Source organism: Puma concolor, chromosome B4, assembly GCF_028749965.1.
Source record: "Puma concolor isolate L17-30 chromosome B4, mPumCon1.1.hap2, whole genome shotgun sequence".
In the NCBI taxonomy this organism is placed as follows: Eukaryota; Metazoa; Chordata; class Mammalia; order Carnivora; family Felidae; genus Puma; species Puma concolor.
The window spans coordinates 28,176,850-28,199,113 of record NC_141673.1 but is presented as its reverse complement, the minus strand read 5'-3'; the positions used below and the strand labels follow the sequence as shown (position 1 = coordinate 28,199,113).

The window sequence follows — 22,264 nt, the reverse complement described above, 5'->3', positions numbered from 1 at the left end:
CGGCTACCATAACTCGCTCCAGTGTTAATATCTGCTCACACAAATACATCCAGCCTCCCCAAAACATTATGCAATAACACTCGCATTCTTTCCTTGAGACGCCCAATGCGACTCTCTCCAAGCACTAAGTAGTGAAGAGCACTGAATGCCTGACTCCTATTCTAGGAGAGCGACACACGTACTCTGTTATCTTGGGCAAGTCACTTTTGGATCCTGTTTTCCCACTCTGGATCTTCATTTTTTTTCCAGCTGTTAAATGGAAGGGAGGAAGCGCCCCCGATGTCCTTCTCTCCCACACAATTGACAACTTTGAGTGCCTTATCAGTGTGACCCCTCCATTTTCAGCTCCCAGTCTCCATGAAGGTAAAAGCCAGATCACAGTATTTATCCACTCCAAATCCTCCAATGGCTCCCCATTTCACTAGAATGAAACCTTAAGTCCTTACAATGACCTATAAGGCCCCACAACATAATTTTCCCTCACACCCTCTGCTCAAACTCCTGTTATTTTGCTGACTATATCTACGACTCTTCCCCTCTATATTAATTTGCTAGGGCTGGCATAACAGGATACCACAGAATGGGCGACTAAAACAACAGACATTATTTTCTCACAGATCTGGAGGCTGGAAATCCAAGCAAGATCAGAGTGTCACCGGGTTTGGTTTCTTCCGAGCTGTCTCTCCTTGGCTTGCAAATGACTACCTTTTCGCAATATTCCTCACGTGGTTTTCCCTCTGGTGTCTTGTTGTGTGCCCAAATTTTCTCTTCTTATAAGGATGCCAGTTGAATAGGATTAGAGCCCACGCTAATGGCCTCATTTTAACCAAATCATCTCTTAAAAGGCCCTACCTTCAAGTGCAGTCACATTCTGATGTACTAAAGGTTAGGGCTTCAATATATGAAATGTGAGGGGACACATGTCAGCCCATAACACCCTCCCTCACTCTGCTCCAGCCAAACAGGCCTTCTGTATGTTCTCGAAACACACTCTTGTCTTTGCACTGACTATTCCTTGTCTCTCGCACGCTGCAAAATACATGGTGTCTGATAACTTTGAGGTTGCTCTCCGTAACCGAATTGACATGTCAACCCTTGGCTAGAACACTTTTTTTCTAAGATTCGTCCTGAATTTCTCTTGATCTCCTTGCTTCCCATTCTTTTTCCATTTGTTCCCTTTTGCCTCCTTAAGTTTTCACTTCAATGCCTTCACAGGAAACGCCTTTACACTTTGGCTTCCCTTGTTTCATTCAACCCATCGGGGTACGACTTTTATCTTCTCTTCTGGCATGGCCGCCGTATTAGAAGTGCTGATTCATTCATGCAAAAAAAGCTGAATTACTGAATACCAGGTGATGTGTCTATCACTGTTAGAATCTAGGGATACCCAGGAAAACATCAAGATTGGAATTAATTAGGATTAGTACAGTATCTACTTCTAGAATACAGTAACAAGTACACAGGGCACTCTCAGAGCCCAGAGAAGCGACACTAAAATGAAGAGGCCTCAGGAAGTCTTCTAGAAAGAAACAGTGATAGGGCTGAAGTTTGAAGAATAGACAATTGTTTATTCTGGCTTATAACGGGGAAAGGCATTTTCTAGACTGTGTTCACATCACGTGTGAAAGTGTAGAAGTATGAAACAGCATGACATAGACAGAACAAAGGACATGCTGCCGGATATGGATAATGAGGCTCGACTGGGGGTAGACATGGGGGGCAGAAAACAAAATAATATCTGCAAAGATGCTGTCACTTGGAAGCCCTGGGGAGCATTACCAAATTTTGAACAGGGGGGAAATTTGGTCAGATCTCCAATTTAGGAAGTTAGTCTGCCATCACAGAAGAGGATGATTTATAAGAGCTGGTTGTAGACCGAAAAAAAAAAAAAAAAAAAAAAAAAAGAGGCCATTTAGAAATTTACTGTAGCAATTTGGCCATGAGAAAATAAGGGTCAGAATCAAGGCAGAGGCAACACAAGTAGAACGGAATGTATGGTTGTACACTAAATTAAGGAAATAGAATCTACAGGATTGGTGTTGGGTGTAGATGTGGGACTTGACCAAGAAGAAAAATCTGAACTGACTCCCAGGTTTCTGGGTTTGGCAATGAAAGAGATGATGATATTATTTGAAGGAAGAGAAACCAATTTGGTTGCAGACACACTGAGTGTCTGGGAGACATCCAAAAGAGATGTCCAATAGGCAGCTGTATTTACAATTTTTGTAACCACCAAGTGATGGTATAAGAGAGTTTGGACTGGTTGAAGCCTACCCAGCTATTTTGTTTTCCTTGTAAGAGTTCTAGTCTCCTAATCACATCTTAGAATCTTATGCAAAAGGAAGAATGCTACAGGTTTTTTTCTTTTTTTATTTTTATGAAACCAAGTATAACTAAAAAGGTAAAGTACATACACAACCCCTCTCCCGCAATGTGTCATCTCCTAAGGCGCAGATGTCTCTCGGATCCACAAAATGTGACAAGGCACAAACACATTGAAGTGACCATACAGTAATCTCTTGATTCCTACTATAAAACAAACTATAATGATTAATGCAAAAGTATAGTGCTTCACAGATAACCAAATGTTTTCTTTTGACTGAGAAACTCTAGTGAAGTAGGCAAAAGAGAATATATTCTGGCTCTTATTTTACTGATTAGGAAACTGACAAAGAGATTTAAGTGACTTGTCCAAGGTCACACTTAATCTGCGGTGAGCAGATTAAGTCTTCTGACTCTTAATCTTGCTCTTTCCAAGACATAACGCATGTTCCTCCAAAGAGCATGCTTACAAAGGATATATAATCTACTCCCCATAACAGCCTAGCAATAATAGCAATTTAATCTTCTAAGTAATCAATCCAGGCTTTTCCATTTACCAGTGAAATTGCAGGTGGAAACTATAGAACTTGAAACTCTACCTTTGCCACTTCTGTATTGATCCTATTCGATGGTGAGCGATATTAATGGGATACCTACCAGCATGCCCTTTCACAACCAAGCCCTTCAAAGCAGAATAGCCCACAACGCAGAAGGTGCCAAGTTCCCTTCTTGGCTCTAAAGGGTCGTTAATCCTGACCTTTCTCTTCTGTCCAGCTGCTTAGGGATAACTGGCTTTCATTCTAATAATTATCATCATCTTTATTTTATCACTTTATTAAGAATCCTCTAAATTTCCATGTGGTCTGCAATATCAGCTGCGTTCATATCCTTACATGGATTAAGTGACAGCGTCATAAATTATCACCTGCAAAACACTACCATCTCAAAAGTGGTCATTCCCTGTCAAGTTCCCTATTGTAGCATCATAAATTGCCGCACTGTGTGGCTTTGCAAAAAAGTTAAAGATAAACATATATTGATGAGTCCCGCATTAATTACTCTCTTTTGAGTCTCGTGGTTTCTCGGGGATGCGATCTGTAGGGTTTACATAAATGTTTTTATGTAGCATGATAAGTTAAGACATGCATCTTTTGTAGAAAGGAGAAAGGAAAAGTAATTTGATTCTCTGCAGAGATGGCGATGTATCGGAGACAGCTTGAAATGTTTTATCTTTATCTACTAAAAATTCCAGGCTGAAAAGAGTGAAATTACCTCTTCTCTCTAAATGCTTTCACCCTAGTGGCATTATATAATTATCTACAAAAGGGTGTGTCATATTATACAATTGCTAGCTTTCCTGTAGCTGGAGATTTCAAAGATAAATAGATGAGAAATAATGTGGCTTGAAAGACACATCAAAAGTTCATCCAGACAAGCTTTCTCGTAATGGTCTCTATTTGAGTAAAAACACAACATTTTCATTTAAAAAATATAAAACCTTAACCTGTGCTTCTCTCTTGTCATAGCAATCTGCAACGTCACCTTCTTTCTTCTTTCTCCAAGCGCACGGCCATCTTTTCGGTTCACTGAATACCAAGCCCATTCATGTCTCGGGGCCTTTGCACGTCCAGCTATTTCCTCCTGTCTACCTTCCGCAACCACCATGGTCCAGCTGAGATGGTTTTTACCACGTTTGTCGCTATCACTTCACATTATTCATTTTCTTTATAGTGCTTATCAAAATTTGAAGAAAGAAATTTAACTGTTACTACTTCTTATCTGTCTTCTCCAGCTCCATCAGGATTGCTAACGCGTCTAGGTTGGACGTTGTGTATAACCAGGGGCTAGTACGTCATTGGTGTCCAACATATTTTTGCTGAATGAATGAATGATGGGAATTCCTACTCAAATTTTTAGCTGTTGCCTTCTATACTTAACAATTAATACTATAGCTTTACATTCTAAACGCAAATATATTTCTATAGGTAGGGAAATCTTCACCCACGGACACAGTTCACAAAGATTGTAAGTAGGGGAGTGAAAACTGGGTTTTTTGGAACTTTGAATCCATTCTGCTAATGTTCACTTTCTAATAAGTTTCAGATGTTTTATGGAAGTGGAGGACGAAGTTTGAAACCGTCAATGCGATTTGATTAATAAATATAATATGGAATTTTTTGATTGAAAGCATCCTGTCTGCTTCGTAGAATGAGATGTAGAACCCATACCACTTTCCTACCTCTCTCAAATTATGTGTTCCTTAAATTACAGAAAAGAAATTCTACAAATGACAATTTATTTATTTATTTATTTATTTATTTTATTTTTTAAATTTTTTTTTTTTCAACGTTTATTTATTTTTGGGACAGAGAGAGACAGAGCATGAACGGGGGAGGGGCAGAGAGAGAGGGAGACACAGAATCGGAAACAGGCTCCAGGCTCTGAGCCATCAGCCCAGAGCCTGATGCGGGGCTCGAACTCCCGGACCGCGAGATCGTGACCTGGCTGAAGTCGGCCGCTTAACCGACTGCACCACCCAGGCGCCCCTACAAATGACAATTTAAACTCAAAGGAAATAATTTATTTAACTTAAGTAACATCCAATTTAACACTATTCCTTTTCTTTGGTGTTCATTCATGATGGAGAATACCCCAACTTTTTCTTAAAAAAAAAAAAAAGTTCCTGAATTTTGCAAACCATTAAGTGTTAAATCATTTGTAGGCCATCAGTAGCTTGACTTTTCAATCCCATCTTTAAAAAGATCCCTCCTATTGGGGCACCTGGATGGCTCAGTCGGTTAGGCGACCGACTTCGGCTCAGGTCATGATCTGACAGTTTGTGAATTCAAGCCCCGCGCCGGGCTCTGTGCTGACAGCTCAGAGCCTGAAGCCTACTTTAGATTCTGTGTCTTCCCCTCTCTCTACCCCTCCCCTGCTCATGCTCTGTGTCTCTCTGTCTCTCAATAATAAATAAACATTAAAGAAAAAAATTTTTTCAATGCCTCCTATTAAATACAGGCATGTTTCACGATGTACAAGACATGCTAAAAAAATTTGGATGCAAACCAAAATGTGTTAGCAGACTGAGCAGGGACAGGGTGGTAGCAGAGAGAGCACTTACTGTGCCCCAAACAACCTTACCAGTCCTGATTTCCCGCGGGCGCATCAGTGAGGCCTCATCCTTGCCTTCTTCAAATACACATACCTGAACTGCTATCTGAGGTGGTTCCATGTTATGAGAAGGTGACAGAAAATATGGTTATTATATCAGACCAAGGATCGACGAAGTTTTCCAGGAAAGGGCCAGACAGTGAAGATTTCATACTTTGAGTCGCATAGTCTCTGTCACGACTGCATGGACAATACACAAACGGACATGAGTAGGCGTGTTACAATAAAACTTTACACACAAGAACAGGCGGTGGGCCAGCGTTGGCCTCTGCGTTGGTTGTAGGGTGCCAACCCCTGTATTAACGGATCCTACATAGCTGGCTTATGAAGGGAAGCCAGCCATAGAGTAAATTCAGACTCAGCCAACATCTATTAAATACCCACTGAACGTCCAGGTTTTCAGATAGTGTCATAACCAAGCTTCACAACTTATCCATAATTGGTGGGTGCGAAAACCAAAACAGCTTGACTATCAACTTGTGTAGACAGACCATGAATCCATTCTCCTCCTCCAGGACTTAACGACTCTGGAGTCAAACAACCTGGGTTGGAACCTTTCCTGGGCCATTTACCAAGGGTGCGCGTCACACAAAATGACTCAACTTTTGTCTCAGGGTCTCATCTACCTCATGCAGCGGTTATGAGAATTAAGAATTAAGCACAAATAGTGCTTAGGGCAGTATCCTGTGCTCAATGCGTGTGGCCGGCTTCAAACACGATTCTGTAGACACTTAGGGTTCCAGAGAGTTCTTTCAAAGATTCCACAAATATTTGATCCAAACAATGCTGTTAGAGTATTTTTTTTTTATCATTTAAAACACTTTAATAGCAAAAAATAAATATAAATAAATAAATAAAACACTTTCATAACACAAAACTTATACTCCTTCAGTGTGCACCAAATTTAACCTATTTTCTTCCTCAACGTGTCAACATGTGGGGTCTGTTAACTTTTGTTGTGCTCAGACATTGAAGCAAAGCTTTCCTGTTCTGTTTATTTATTTATTATTTTTTTTTAAATTTTTTTTTCAACGTTTATTTATCTTTGGGACAGAGAGAGACAGAGCATGAACAGGCGAGGGGCAGAGAGAGAGGGAGACACAGAATCGGAAACAGGCTCCAGGCTCCGAGCCATCAGCCCAGAGCCTGACGCGGGGCTCGAACCCACGGACCGCGAGATCGTGACCTGGCTGAAGTCGGACGCTTAACCGACTGCGCCACCCAGGCGCCCCTGTTCTGTTTATTTAAAGATATTGCCGAGAATTCACGGTGGGCAGATAAAATTAATTATTGCCATTTTTAGCTACTGACATGTGTGAATCAGAATTGTCTTGGACACCGTGCAACCGAAGTAAAAAAAATATATAAAACTGGAGGCTGAAGTGGATATGATTTCTGTTTCTAATTTCCGGTTAATCAGAAAAACTTCATTACCTCTATTGTTTGTTTTTATAACAAGTACATGTTATTACCTAACACTTCACTGGAAAAGAGTTGTTTCTTTAGATCAAGGCTTTTTTTAGATCAAGGCCTGAAATTCCTAGCATGAGAATGATTCTTAAGTATCCTTTTTTTAAAAATCATACCCTTAAAACCAGAACAGGGCGAACAGTTACCGAGTGGACCTCATTCTCCTCCAGTGCCCACGATCATCGCAGTGCCCTACTGGTCTTAACACATACCTTCTCCTTGGATCCTCCTGACAATTCTCTGAGTTTGCCAGGAAGGTACCATTAGTCTCATTTTATAAACGAAGAAGCTGAATGAGATTTCGAAAGTATAAACGACTTCTCAAGATCATACTCTTAAGCAAGTAACAGAGTCAAGACGCAACTCAGGAGACTTGTGAGTACTGGCCCAGGGCTTTTTCCCACCAGTTTTGATATTGAAAATATGGCTAGGATGTGGAGTAGGGTTTTGGCAGTCCAGAGGTCAACCTTCAGCCATTGCTAAGGCCGATGGAGACACAGGTTCACCAAGCATATCTCACTCCTTGGTTGTTTTCCTACATGATGACCGGGCTCTCTAAGGATAAAAGGACAGCCTAAACACTTGTGAAGTCTTTTAATTAATTTCTCTGGCCTCTGTCTTACTTTCTGCAAGAGTCATTTGACATAACGCTTTGCTAAAAAAATCCACATATGGGACTCAACCTCAGTCCTGATTAAGGTCTCCTAGAGTTTATGCCCCATGAGGGGAGAGGGAGTATTGGGTATTTGTATCTACAGCACATAGAGGTACCCAGTGCGTATCTATGAACAAATGTAGAATGGAGTCAAGCATCATGCCATATACTTCTTTCTCTTTAGATCTCTTTTCTTTTTGCTACCACGATTTTCGGGCCACTTCTGCAGGAACGTTGTAGTAAGTTTCTGAACGATTTTTGAAATTTTGATCCTCCCTCCCTCAGATTTTTTTCTGTATATCACCGTCAGCATATCTTAGAGCCTCCAGCAAGGTTTCTCAAGTGCCTCTTAGAACAAGACAATATGGGCATGCCTTACTAGTATGTGTCGTATGTCCTCCCTGCTCCGATCCTATCACCCTCCTCACAGTCCTTCACATACAGGGCATGTGTATGTTCACATACAATGTGCTGCTGCCTTATGGCTTTGTGATTGCTTGTCTGTCTGCCAGGTTTCTTTTCTCTCCACAAATCCAAATCCTAACCCATAATTTCAGACCCAATCCAAACTTTATTTTCCATCACCCCTTCTCCAGTAATTTAGCCCTTTATAATTTTCATAACACAAACTTTATACTTGATGACATTTCAATTATTTTACTTATATTATTATGCTTACATTATTGCGTTAGTCCAATCTCCATGGAAACTGTACCCAACCATATGAATTGTACCCCGAGTTTCCTACCTCCTCCACTGTTTAGTTACATTCATAGATTTAACTACGTTGAAATCATCCCAAAGCACAGATACAAAAAACATACATATTTCTGAGACATGTCCCACATGTGGTCCATGCTTATCTCAAGATAATTTTCCACTGTATTTTTTTTTTTTCAACGTTTATTTATTTTTGGGACAGAGAGAGACAGAGCATGAACGGGGGAGGGGCAGAGAGAGAGGGAGACACAGAATCGGAAGCAGGCTCCAGGCTCTGAGCCATCAGCCCAGAGCCCGACGCGGGGCTCGAACTCATGGACCGCGAGATCGTGACCTGGCTGAAGTCGGACGCTTAACCGACTGCGCCACCCAGGCGCCCCTGTATTTTTAATTAAAAACTACATTATAATTTTCTAGTCTGTTTTTCCTCCTTGAGCATTGCCATTGTTATTGATACTTATTAAATAAAATCTGCCACTGAAGCACAAATAATCACCTAAGAACGAAACAGCCAATATTTAACAACTGACTGCCTTCTAACTGGTGAAACAAAATGAGTGACACATTAGTTAGTCAAACTCCTTTCACCTGGGAAGATCTCTATTGACTCCCTTTAGTGTTATCTAGAAGATTTGGGAAATTCTAATGGCGTTTCAAAAGACTTCAATGAGTAGGACATGATTGGGCCTTTCACATCTACTGACTTAAAAAAACAAAAACAAAAACAAACACTAGGGGCGTCCGGGTGGCTCAGTCAGTTAGGCGTCCAGCTTCAGCGCAGGCCATGATCTTGCAGTTCACGAGTTTGAGCCCCGCGTCAGGCTCTGTGCTGACAGCTCAGAGCCTGGAGCCTGTTTCAGATTCTGTGTCTCCCTCTTTCTCTGCCCCTCCCCTGCTCATGCTCGGTCTCTCTCTCAAAAATAAATAAATAAATAAATAAATAAATAAATAAACAAACATACATTAAAATTTTTTTTAAATAAATACTTAAACTAAATACAAAAGAGATTCTTTTTTTTTTTAATTTTTTGTTAATGTTTATTTTTGAGAGAGACAGAGAGACGAAGCATGAGCAGGGGAGGGGTAGAGAGAGAGGAAGACACAGAATCTGAAGCAGGTTCCAGGCTCTGAGCGGTCAGCACAGAGCCCGACGTGTGGCTTGAACTCACAAACTGTGAGATCATGACCTGAGCCGAAGTTGGTTGCTTAACCGACTGAGCCACCCAGGTCCCCCACAAAGGAGATTCTTTTGAGTGAGACTCTCTCTATGATTCCTCAACCCTTATGTATTTTTTAAAATATGGTATGAATGAAAGACAAATTTTATTTGTATTTAGAAAATGAGGAGAGAAGTTGTAGGTCATTAATATCAGGGGACATTTGGGGCACCTGGGTGGCTCAGTCAGTTAGGCAACCGACTCTTGGTTTTGACTCAGGTCATGATCTCACAGTTCATGAGATCGAGCCCCACATGGGGCTCCACACTGCCAGTGTGGAGCCTCCTTGGGATTCTCCCTCTCCCTCTGTCTCTCTCTCTGCCCCTCCTCCACTTGCTCTCTCTGTCTCTCTCTCAAAATAAATAAATAAACATACAAAAAGTTTTAAAAAATATCACAGGACATCGTATACCTGTTCTAGAAGATGGAGACGCATTTTTGTCTTGGAGCCAGTCCGTAAATCACGCTCTTTCAGAACAGGCAGAGGCCAGCCTGGGTCTGGCTGCAGCCCATGCGGAGGAGGAAAGGGTGAGGGGTGGACCAAGGCCACAAAGTTTTATCCATTCTGATGCATCAATATTCCTTTCTACCTCAACTTGATGTCGGAGCAATTGGAAAACAGGCAATTGGTCGAGCAGAAGGGATCTGTTGTATTCTGTTCTTTGAACCCAGAGATAATCCAAGACTGTTATTTCATCTCGTGGTTGACCGAACGTTTGGGTGGAAAGTGAACTGAGGATGTGAGATAACTGGATGATTTGAGCATATTAAAAAAAATCCTCATGCCGGTTGAAATTGGTCAGACTTAGCTGATACTTTTTGTTCTTTTTACTGGTAACTTGAATTTTTTTTTTTTTTTCCTGTATTCCAGACTCCTCTGTTGCTGTGGGATTTAGTCTAGCAGATAAGAGTAAATTACTTAATCATTAATCATATTTGCAAAAGGCCCAGAAAGATGTTAAGGCTGTACACAACATAGAATTATACCCCAGAGTAGGAATTGAGTAGGCAAATTGGGACAGAACTCTATGAAAATTTTGATATTTTCCTTGAATTCCCAATAGGAAAATGCCACTAATAGTGTTGCTGTTCATTAGTCATTGAAGCCTTAGTCATGTAGATTCTATTAAGACTACCCCACTCTTGGGGCATGGAAGAAAATGATGAGTGCACACACTTGTTAGGAAAAGAGCACAGGACTGGATGGAGGCTGAAAGAGCCGGGCTCCAGTCTGAGCACATCCCTGTATGACCTTGGACAAACACCTCTCCGGTCTATCATCTAAGGTATGCACGAGAGTTTGAACGAGGATAGAATTCCAAATGGTGCTCAGTTAGTGGGGGTGGTGGGTGAAAGCAAAGCCTGCCTCAGAGTGCCCACACTCTCTTTTCTATTCCCCGGAATGTTCCCCAACCCCAGCTCCACCCAGATCCCGCCACACCCCCAGATCTGCACATGGCTCGTTTCTTCCCATCATTTAATTCTCTACTATACTGTACTCCTTATAAAAGCCCATTCCAGACAGTTCGGTCTAATACCTCCTTTCTCCGTTGTTCCCTATCCCTTTCCCTGCCTTACTTTTCTTCTTGGCTTTGTTTTACTACTTACAAATACATACATTTTTATGCATTTCCTTTTTTGTTAGCTGTCTCCTTCCCCGGAGCATACGCATTATGAGAGCAGGGATCTTGTCCATTGTATGTACCCTGAAAATAGTACGTGGTGTGTAGCAAGGATTTAATAAATACTTAGTAAGTGGATGAACGATGGATGAAGCCCCGCCTGGCAAAAGGAGCAAAACGCTGGCAGGGAGTAGCGGCCGGCCCCTCCCGGCTCCGCCAGCTTGCCACGGTCCCCACCACACTCCTACTGTGTTCCCACGGCTGAGTTCATTTGTTATTAAAGTTGGTTTTCTCATAGCCCACTCTTTTTAGTGATGGCCCTGCTTGTTCTGTGTAGGTATTTCCATTTGTGACATGATACTCCTGGTCTAAGATGTGATCAGGACAAAAAAAAGTCTGCTGCTAAAAATAATTTGAAAACTCCTAGACAAGAGGACCTTTCAAATCCCTTCCAGCACTAACAACCAGTGAATTCATGCTTCACAGCCATTCAGATCTGTAAGTATGAAATACAAGACGTGCGTATTCAACTTTCCTTCATCGCCTCCTTTAAATGCTTGCTTTTTTTTTTTTTTTTTTCTTTTTTTGAGTCAATCCCCGCAGGAGCGCACCACGTGAGCCCATTAAGAGAACAGTTCATTCCCACCTGCCACCTCCAGCCAGGCCCAGCCGACAATCTGGGCTTCACCGCTCCCTTCTTGATCATGTACAGCCGTCCCAATGCCGGGTGGCAGCATTTGCAGAGACAGCTGTTGGGCTCCGCAAACGTTCGGAGGAGGGCAAAACGTGAGGTAGGTGGCTGCATTCTTCTCCTTTTTACGGAAAGAAACAGCTGCAACCTCCCGGAGTAAGAAGGAGTAAACAAAAGCTGACGGTTCCCCCCCCCCCGCCCCCCCCCCCCCCCATTCAGCAGCAAGCATTCAAATGGATTTTGCCCCCAGCGAGGTCGCCAACCCAGTCCTCTAGGCTCAGTGCCCCACTGCCCAGCACGGAGGGGAAGCGAGGTCTTTGCTTGCCCTGCTCTGTTGACCAAACACTCTCCCAGAGGTGCCGTTCAACCCGAATCGCACGAGTGTGGTTCGAGTCCCCTGCCTCGGCCAGCGGTCCATTGCTGGTTACCCCACAGGGCATCGTCAAGGTTCAGCAACCTCTGTGCGCGCCGGGCAAAAAAGGCAGTGTTGCCCTCTGAGAGGCAACATTCTTAGGTTCAGCGGCGTGAATGTCCCCGCGTCTGTGCAGCACTGGCTAAGGGAGAAGTAGGTCTCCCTGTGTGGGAAACTTCAAGGTATGTTTAGGGGTCCTCTCTGATTCAGCTGCGGCTGGCTCATTCCTTTTGTTTCCCCTTCCCTTTTATTTGCTTATACAGAAAACAGTGTGTTCATTTATTCCTTGTCCCACCCCCCACCCCTCTTCACTGCCAGGGCCATCTGTCCTTCTCAAACCGTCTCTGGTTGCACAGTTTTGAATCCAGGTGACAATCAAAATGAAGAAGTGATTGTCCCTTAATGTTTCCTCTGAAGGGATTAAAATTTAAAAAAGACAACAACAACAAAGCAACAACAACAACAAAAAACCCTTTGTGTTTGTGGCACATGCTCCACTTGAAATACTGTACTCACTGAACTGCCAGGAGTAAAGCCTGGGAGCAGCCTCTTTGCTGCTGGGACGTAAATGTGTGAAGCTGGGGCACTGTTTCTTAAATATGCTGGAATTGAGCGCGTTCTTTAAAAAAAAAAAAAAAAATGGGGGCGCCTGGGTGGCGCAGTCGGTTAAGCGTCCGACTTCAGCCAGGTCACGATCTCGCGGTCTGTGGGTTCGAGCCCCGTGTCGGGCTCTGGGCTGATGGCTCAGAGCCTGGAGCCTGCTTCCGATTCTGTGTCTCCCTCTCTCTCTGCCCCTCCCCCGTTCATGCTCTGTCTCTCTCTGTCCCAAAAATAAATAAAAAACGTTGAAAAAAAATTTTTTAAATAAATAAATAAAATGGTTGGCACTGTTGATGCTTCACATAGTTGTATTTTCAAGGTCTTCTGCTCAGTTTAAAACGAAGCTTCTTTGTCTCCATGTGTGTCATTTAAGACACAACTTGGTTCGCAAGTAAATGCACTGAAAAATGAAAAGGGCAAATCTTGGGGCGCCTGGGTGGCTCAGTCGGTTAAGTGCCTGACTTGGGCTCAGGTCATGGCCTCCCGGTCTGTGAGTTCGAGCCCCGCATCGAGCTCTGTGCTGACAGCTAGAAGCCTGGAGCCTGCTTCGGATTCTGTGTCTCCCTCTTTCTCTGCCCCTCCCCCTCTCATGCTCTCGCGCGCGCGCGCTCTCTCTCTCTCTCTCAAAAATAAACATTAAAAAAGAAGAAGAAGAAAAGAAAAGAACAAATCTCTTGTGCCCTGACCTTCATGAATTCATTAACTTAATATATCCATACACCTATGAGTTTGAGAAAGATATCCACTGATACAGTAAGAGATTATGAAGGAATTTGTCTACATGATTCTTTTATTGCATGGTTCTTCGTGTCACCCACTTGTGTTGCTGTTTTTTATAAAGCCATTGCCCCTCTAAGAAGTATTGATTTCGTCTGGTTAAACATGTCAAGTGAAAGGAAATGATCAATGAGTCACTTCTTCAAAACATTTAGCCCAGCAATGGAATCTGCTGAGTTTTATAATCTCAAAGAGAAGAAGTTAAAATTTGACATGTTTCCTTCATCTTTTTTTTTTTTTTTTTTTTTTTTACCTCCCTCCGTTATCATCACTTTTTGTCGTTGCTATCGTGGATGGCCTAAAGGAGCTTGAGATGGCCTTCCTTGGAGATCTGGGTTTTAAATGCAATTTGTATCTCCTAAGTGAATTGGCTTAGGCCAGTAATGACTCATTGCCCTGTGGTCTGTGGAAACGTTATCAGCAAAGGCATCCACCTCAGGAGAAAACAAGCTCAGACATCTCCTGTGGGCCCATCTTTCCAACCATCTCCTGGACTCTAGTAGCCTTTCCTGAGCCAAAGATCTCTTTAAAATCACTCACCATCAGACCATTTGGTGACATTTAGGAATGGCTGAAGTCCTTACCAATCTCAGATAGATTGGGAGGAAGATCACTTTGAATCAATGATTTCCATGATCTCTAAAATTCACAAAAAGCTGTATTTTTTAAAATTAATGGAGGGGCGCCTGGGTGGCTCAGTCGGTTAAGCGTCCGACTTCAGCTCGGGTCACGATCTTGCGGTCCGTGAGTTCGAGCCCCGCGTTGGGCTCTGGGCTGATGGCTCAGAGCCTGGAGCCTGCTTCGGATTCTGTGTCTCCCTCTCTCTCTGCCCCTCCCCCATTCATGCTCTGTCTCTCTCTGTCTCAAAAATAAATAAACGTTAAAAAAATTTTTTTTTTTTTTTAATTAATGGAAGTCGTCCCATGACAGGTCCAGCAGGAGATCAACTCAAGGGGAATTTATGGATAAAGTTCCCAGGGCACTCACTGTAAGACAGTTTCACTCAAGGGATTCCCCCAGTTGGTTTCTGCAGTAGAATTGCTCTGAGGCCTCCGGAGTCTACAAGGCCCGGCCCCAGGCCATTGCTTCTAACTGTCTTTTAATTAGAAGAATGGTCAGCCAGCCTTTTGATAAGTGTACCCTCAGTGCCAGAAACTATGCTTATACCTGATGTCTTTCATACTCATAAGTATTCCAGTAGGAAATCGGTGCATTTTTGTTATTGTTGTTTTTCAGATTAGGTACCTGTGCCCTAAGAGTGGACGGTAGCCTGCCTTAGGCCACACAATTTGATAGGTATTGTTTTTTCAGAAAAATGGCCTAGATGATATAAAAGCACCACCTTTCCCAAGAAGCCGTGTAGACTCAGAGTGCCGATTTCTTCCATAGTTTAATGAATTCCTGATAATGAGGGATTTTGGAGAGCTAAATTAATTCCTTGCCATGTCCTAGGATACTATTTATGTGTTCTTATGAGGGTCATTCATTTTATATACTGAATCCTTATTTGAAAGGATCATTGCCTTATTCATGTGCTAATCTGTAAGGAGAAGTTTATGTATTTGGGGAATTTAATTCATTCTGCATTTTATCCAGGAAATGAGAGCCAGATGTTTGGGGGCATTTGTTATTTGCTTTAAATAAAAGCTTGGGTTAAGATAAGAGAGATATATTGATTGGCTATCACGTCTTCCTCTGAAGAAAGTGCAAATTTTCATATCCTACATCTTATCATCCCTTAAAACTTCAGGACCGACTCTGATAAAAAGAAAACATTTAAAATTTCCTTTTATTTGTAGATGGCAGGGGTGGGAAGGTGCACTCAACTAGATTAACAGAGCTCTCAATTAATCTAAATTCAAAGCAAGGGGCCTCCTGAGTGTCAGGGACCTTGAGCAAAAGCACTTTCTAGGAGAGTTCACTGCCAGGTTCACAGAGAGGTCACAGTCGTCCGGCATCTCGAGGCCAGATCCTCGGATTCCGTTTCAGGCAGGGACACTCCAATAGTAAGAAGAGCTCACTGAGCCCTGTCCACGTGTGTCTGCTGGCCCGCCGGCCTGTCTGGCATCTCTGCCTCTCCTCTTCCGCCCTCCCCTGCACGACCTCCCAAACCGAATGAGCTGTCCTTCCAAATACCACCCTAACTCATGCAACAGCTGGAGGCAAGAGCGAAATAGACTGAGCTCATGCAAAGGGTATTGGCATGGAGTTCTTCTCTTTCTTCTCTTTCTTTGTATCACTGAGGGATGTTTGGAAAATCCATCTAAAAAACTTTTTTAAAAAATTTCATTCATAACGATTGCTGAAGAATTTCTCAGACTGTTTCAGTTCGGCAGATCTTTTGGAAAGGAGGCGTGCCTGGTTTATTTCTTCTCCTTCTCCCTGTTTCCACGCTTGGGGAGGATTAGAGAGTCTGGCAAAAAGAGAAGGCTCCCACCTAGCTACCCCACTTTTCCTTAGAGATTCTGACAATGCTCCGTGAGGTTCCCTGGAAGAACAAAGAGCCACCAAATTTGCAAGAGTTATCGGTCCACGTTCTCAAGACACAGGCTTTCTCCCTTTACTTGCCCCTGAAACCGGCTTCGCTCTGATCTGTGAGTCAAAGAGGTAATCTGTTGTACGTTTAGGGAAGCACCTCAAAATCTGTTTGGCTCTGTACAAATAAGGGACATTCCCAGCCCTCTTCACATACTTTGATTATGACTTAGGGGACTTGGAACGAGCTAGTGAAATGGCTGACACATAGTGACTTCATGCGTAACAACTTATTTCACACTAATGTCATTTTCTCCTCCCCCCACCCCTTTTTTTGGTAGCAAGATCAGGGGAGTCCCCAGTGCATAGCGTGTCATGTTTTCAGCAAGGTACATGACAAACTCTGGTCCTGACAGAGAGTTGTTTAATGAATTAAAGTCAATTTGGGTAGAAGTGGCGAATGTGTGCTTTTGAATTGGTCCTCTTTCTGGCACCTGAGTGGAGATCACAAGACTGAGAAGGACAGGTAACACCTTAGATGAAAGGATCAGGATTCAGTAATGTCTTAGGAGCTTGGCATGTGGGCCAAACCCAATATGTTAAAATTTGGCAGTATTAATTATGACATTCCATATTCAAATTTAAAAAACTTAATATCAACTTTGGGGTTGGATTGGCCAAGTTTTTTTTTTTTTTTAATTTTTTTTTTCAACGTTTATTTATTTTTGGGACAGAGAGAGACAGAGCATGAACAGGCGGGGGGCAGAGAGAGAGGGAGACACAGAATTGGAAACAGGCTCCAGGCTCTGAGCCATCAGCCCAGAGCCCGACGCGGGGCTCGAACTCACGGACCGCGAGATCGTGACCTGGCTGAAGTCGGATGCTTAACCGACTGCGCCACCCAGGAGCCCCGGATTGGCCAAGTTTAAAAGTGGTTAAAAATATTTTGGAGATTTTTATTGTCCATCCTTGATTATGATATCAGCTCCAAAACATCCCAAATGATCTTAATCCAAGTTAATAAAAACAACATCGATCGTTTATTGAGTACCTAATATGTACTAAGATAACAAGCTTATAATAAGATACTATTCTTTAGAGTGTCTAAAGAAAGATGACCAGGATATGAAAAAGTCTGGAAGCCATGCAATAAAAGAGAGGGATGGTAAATATTTAACATGGAAAAGTAAAGATTTGGAAGACTATGGGAGAGATTTTCAGATCCTGAAGACCTAGGATCAAAAGCAAACAGATATTAGCCCCAAATAAATTTCCCAACAATAAAAGTTTCGTTACGTACAAAGGAAGAGAAAATTCCAAGATGGATTTAACTCATTCATTCACCAGAAATACTCGAGCAGATGTGGGGAGCCATCCACGAAGAATGTTCCTGAGTGAAATTCTGCCTTTGGAGATATTTGGCCTACCTGAGGGAGTCTGAATTTGAGATCCATGGGTGAATTTCATGAAGTCTTTGAGTGCCTGGAAATTAGATGCAAAATTGTGTGTGTGTGTGTGTGTGTGTGTGTGTGTGTACACTATACACACACATATACATAGATATCCCCCCAACCCAGGGAGATGGTACGTGTATTTCTTCAGATCCTCAAAGCGATTTTATGCAAGCTGCAAACCAGTAAATGGAATCCCTTACAATTCTGCAATTCTGTAATTCTCTTTTATAAAACCAGTCTTACCCTTCACAGAGGTGCACCCAACAGAGTTGTGTGATTGATTTAACGTTAGAGACAAAGGAGAATGAACAATTGAGGACAAGTCCAGCGTTTTGAGCGTAGTAACTGAGAAGCTGTTGATACCATGGAGAGATAAAGAAAATGAAGGAGAAGCAAGAAGTCCATTACCAGTGAAAGATAATTAAATAGAAATAAATGGACAAACTAAAGCCTGTCTAAGATTCCAGCACTGAGTGTTCTGAGTGTGTAATCCAAATATTCTTTTACATCATGGCAGAAAAATGCTGAAATCTAGGATGTATAAATAGAGAAAAAGCCACTTGAAATTTAGAACCATGAAATGTTGTAACTCTAACTGGTCTACAGATCACTTACTTCAACCCCCTAATGTTACAATTGAAGAAACCACATCTCAGAAAAACCAAGAGACACTGCTCTCTACCCTGGTGTTCTGGTTGCCAACCCAAGTTTCTGTCTACAAATTTAAGTGGAAAAAGTCCAGATTTCTAAAACATTCACATTTGGAAGAAAGCTCTCACTTAAATTTTCCGGGAAAGAAACAACAACTAGTCTTAAGTATATATAATACACAAAGATCTACTTTGTTACGGTATAAGGCAAGACCCCAACACGGCTCCTTAAGAGTTTTGAGTATGAATTCCACTCTCCAGCAGGTTTTGGGGTATTTTCACAGTATTTTTACCTCGGTCTTCATAGTCTGATTTACCTCAGGAAAATTACACGGATTCTTAAACTGTAAAGAACAAAGGAGTACAGGACTGTGTTATTTAGTATTGGTGAATTAGCCCCACAAATCTGGGGGTTTCCTTTGACATGTTGTCTTGCCAAGTCCTAAGACTAGAGCGAGACTGGTCCTGGAAGTGCTTATGCATCGGATATCTTTCATACCGTCTCTGTTCCTTCGACGGAAAGATTCTTTCTACATGAGGCTCTCCCAGGTCTGGTTCTGAGTCAGCAGGTCTTTAGTAGATGTATAAACTTTTCCATGGCTTCTTCTTTTTTTTTTTTTTTCTCTCTCTCTCTCTCCTCTGACAAGGTCAAGGTAGGGTCAAAATGAGAAAAATTTGGAACTAGTCCCATTGGAGACTTATTTCCTGAGAAAACAAACTCTTTTTCATAATCCGAAAGTTTATGAAATTTTGACATGCAAGTTATATGTGTGTGTGTGTGTGTGTGTGTTCATGTTTTGAGGAACTCACATTAAATAAAATTTTGGTTGGGGAGTTGCTGGAATGACTCGGGTGTCAGCTGATATAACTACAACTTTAAATATTAAACCCAAACACAGGCTCCATGTTCCAATTCATACTGAAGCTTTATAATATATGGCCTTGGAGTAGAGGTATAATGATCTCTTGGGAGAGGCAAGATCCAATTAAAATTCAGTTTGCTGTCTTTAGGAAAGACATAAGCGGTTATATATCCTTCGAGAGGGTCTTAGGAAATACACACCTGAGCTTTAAATGGCTACTCATTTGACTGTGAAGTTGAATTTCAATCCATCTGGGACTCAGAGCATAAGAAAGAATTCAAATAACAACACTCTGATATTTCCTGGTGTGTTACCAGGGAGAAAAGAGCTCCTGGAAAATGAATGCCTTACACATTTGCAGATATTACTAACCACTTATAAAAACAAGACTATTGTTATGCGTAAAAGTCATTCCTTTTAGGGGAAACCTAAGAGTGAATTGAAATGTGGCTGACATTTCTACCACAAGATAAAATGCTTTTTTTTTTCTATATCATGTTTAAGTTCTCTTAGTTAAAAAAAGAAAAAGGAAAGAAAAAAAATCTATAACCCAGTATTCATAAGCAATTTCAGACACTTCACCCATAAAATAACTCACAGGAAGACATTACACATCTAAACACAAAAGCTATTAGCAGGCTTTTCTAATTGTTTTTTTTTTTCTTTTTTTTTTTTTTTTTTTTAGTTCGGTAAGGGGATTCTTGGCTATATTTCAGAATCCCCAATATATTTTTTTAAAAACACACAAATACACAATAGATTGAACAGAAAACATACAAATGATCTCTATTTCATTCATTTCAAACAGTGTGCCAGAGCTTCCCCACCCCCACTTGGCTGGGTGGTTCTTTTGCTTCCTTCTTACTTTATAACAAGTGTCTGATGTTTAAAAACCATAAGAGAGAAAAGCCACTATACTGCCTCAAAGCTACCCCATCTCACTGCCCCACTTCAAATTCAGATTGACTATAATTGCTTCTGAGACCACAGATTGATGAAATAAGATTGATGGGTTTATCGTATATCCATATGAAGTACCAAATGGCATCGTACTAGGGGTGTTTCGTCAACAAATTTGTCAAACAGAAGTATTAGTTAAAGCAATGCACATTGATGTAATAAATAAGCCCCCAAATTTCAGTGGCCGAGTTCTAATATCATCAAGGTTTCATTTTCATTGACAGAAACAATGCAACGGGAGTGATTCATAATGACTTAGGGAGTCAGAATCCCCCTACCCTGCCTCCCCACCATCTTCTCGGAGCCTCGGAGCACCCCGCTCTTATCCAACATAAGGAAAAAGAAGCTTGAGAGACTCCTCCTTTTTAACCCACTTCTGCTCACATGTTACTGGAATGACCAAATCACAAAGCCACACCTAGGTGCAAGATGATTGAGAAATGAATTTCACAGTGAGGCAGCCACCTTCCAGTGACAACTTCACACTCTGGAAGAGGTTAGCCACAACACCTCTAATAAGATACAGTGCTGGGCATTGTGGGATGTTTGGAACTAAACCAGACCGGCATCTTTTTTTCCAGTAGCCTGTACTTGAGCAAATTTTTCCAAGTATCCTATTTCCTTATCCATAATAGTTAATATATATTAAAAGCTTGATGTATGTCAAGTTCATTGTGGACCCAGAAGATGTGTAGATGGTAGCTATTTCAGGACTCAAACCCTGCTGTGTAAATGTCCACATCTGTCTTCGTACCTCCTGACTTCCACATTCTTCTAATCAAGGACTGCCACAAGACAGAGCCCCTACCAGACAATGAAATAATGTGCACTGTACTAAACAGAACCCCAGCACCGACTGCTGGGGTAGCTACTGGTCATAAATGAGGGCCCAATTCCAACTCACTAGAAGCTGTATTCCAAAACACGATCACCTATAAAAGAAAGATTTCGTAAAATATGAGGTGCAATACTAAAATATTGATCAATCATTTCAAAAGAAAGGCTGAGCCAATTGAAATGGATATGCTGATTTATTTGAGTAGGTGGGTATATGAGCATTAGTGGGGAAAAGCCTACTTTAAAAAACACCCCAAAGAGACAGCAAGATGCCCAAGGTAGGGCAACACAGCACTTTAACCAGGATGCTTTACCATATTCTCCTCATGCGGCCACCTCTAATTTGCAAAGCTATCTGGATTCATATGACCCATTTCCAATTTGATAGCTTTTCCTCCCCCCAAAAATGAAGAAAAGATTTCTCTAATTTTTGTTTCCTATCGTAATTCTTCCATGTTTTAGGGGCAAGGTTTTAAAAGAAGGAATCCCAGATATAGAACAGTCCTTGACTTGGAGCAGAAAAGGAGTGTATTCTAGCAAAGGATATAGTTCCTGTGCATAAATAACTTGTATACGAGGTAAAATTAGGGATAAATAACCTCTAAGATGTGTAGATGACATTCTATCAGGGAAGAGAGATGATGCGCAGTTTTGCCAAGGAAGTGAACTTTTAGCTAGAACTTTTAGCGACATATGAAATTAATTGAATTGACCAAGTATAGAAAAACGGGGAAATTGCCATCTGGAAGCATATGATCTACTCAGTCAACCACCAAATATGTTGAGTGCCTTTCTGCAAGGTAGGGTATAAAGTACAGAGGAAAGAGGGGGGACTGTAAAATATTCATGGCAGTGTCTACCCTCATTGAGGTCAGCAGCTAAGAGCAAGAACAGAAGAGAAAGAGCACCCGCGGGTGCCTGGCAACATGCTGAGTGCATCAGCTCTACTTACTCATTTGGCATTAATGAACGTAAAGCACTGTGCCTGGCACAGAAAGAGTGTGCAATAGTGGTTCTCTGTGATTTAAATGCCAACTTTATATGGAGATTACTATTATCTCAGCTCTCAAAATAAGGAAAGTAAGGCATGGTGGGGGTAGGGGATATATTCAAAGCCCCTTAGCTAGAGAAATCAGACACTCACAGAAAGTTCAGTGACAATGAGTGTATTCTTGGAAAATGGTGGCCTGGGCACCCCCCCCCCCCCCGCCTCCCCTTCTCCTACTCCCCCCTGCCATAATTCTCAACTGCCAACTTAAGCAGACCATCTTTGGGGCAGGGCGCTACATGGGGCATGAAGGATGCATGCAAGGACTCCCATCTCTGGAGGTCCAGCTGGAGAAAGCTTGTGATGAGATGATTTGCATG

The 22,264-nt window shown here is 41.9% G+C and overlaps 1 long non-coding RNA gene across 1 annotated transcript in view; it reads left to right on the top strand.

Moving 5' to 3' along the window:
• The first annotated feature begins 11,831 nt into the window (after window positions 1-11,831).
• LOC147578987 (uncharacterized) overlaps window positions 11,832-22,264 on the top strand; it is a 30,885-nt gene continuing 20,452 nt past the window's right edge. Inside the window, exon 1 of the long non-coding RNA XR_015253436.1 lies at window positions 11,832-11,968. This is a non-coding gene — a long non-coding RNA (uncharacterized LOC147578987). The remainder of the gene's footprint in view (window positions 11,969-22,264) is intronic.